The sequence below is a fragment of the Petaurus breviceps genome, unplaced genomic scaffold (genome assembly GCF_028583685.1).
Source record: "Petaurus breviceps papuanus isolate PSGF00001 unplaced genomic scaffold, PetGlider_PUasm1.0 229, whole genome shotgun sequence".
In the NCBI taxonomy this organism is placed as follows: Eukaryota; Metazoa; Chordata; class Mammalia; order Diprotodontia; family Petauridae; genus Petaurus; species Petaurus breviceps.
Window position 1 is genome coordinate 25,951,919 of NW_027185903.1, and position 855 is coordinate 25,952,773.

General features: G+C 50.3%; 1 pseudogene; it reads left to right on the forward strand.

Annotated features, from left to right (window-relative positions):
* Positions 1-583: 583 nt before the first annotated feature.
* On the forward strand, positions 584-855 carry LOC138167271 (NADH dehydrogenase [ubiquinone] 1 alpha subcomplex subunit 3 pseudogene; annotated as a pseudogene).

Genomic DNA, 855 nt, shown 5'->3' on the forward strand with positions numbered 1-855 from the left:
ATTTGCCCTAATGTGAGGCATAAACACTGTGAATAGAGTCACAGGGGCTCTTATTGTTGCTAATATTCTTTGAGTCAATGTGAAAATGATACCATTACAGCGGCTACGATTAGAGAGACCATTTCTTGCTTTGCTGCATAGAGCTGATCTGTGCTTTCTGCTCCCTTGGAAGTTAATAGGAGTGTGATGTTTACATTGCTTTCTTTGGGGAATGGAATGAGAAAGGAAGGTGACTGGAATACCCAGAGAACAGAGCATCATCAGTTACTCCAGGGAGCGCCTCTGGCGCTCTTCGTGGCGGCGTCCAGGCACAGTTACTGCTGATAATTTAGAGTACTGTGCCAACTGGAGCGCTAAGCTCCCTTGCTGTTTGAGTCACATTTTCTCTTAGTAATGCTATCTTAGGACAATTTTTCTACATCCTCCCCCCCCCTCCCCAAGGATCAAAGTCATTTACCATTATAATTTGTTATCATAATGCATTCTTGAAAAACTCACAGTGACATTATATTATACTCATAAAGTTCTCTTATATGGGAACTGACATTATCCTGCCGATCAGTGAACTGGCGGTAACGCGAAAGCGGCCAACATGGCGGGCAGACTGGGCTGGTTCCTGAAGGAGGCCTGGGCCAAGGAGCCGGGGCTGACCGCATCTTTCGCCATCGGCACTCTGGCGCTGCTCGTGCCCCCTCTCCCCTCCCGAGCCCCTACACCCAGTACTCCGGCATGATCAACCGCGCGACCCCCTACAACTACTCGGTTCCCCTCTGAGATGACGGCAACATGCCCGACGTGCCCGTCCACCCCCAGGATGCCCAGGGGCCGTCCCTCCAGTGGCAGAAGAACTTGTGA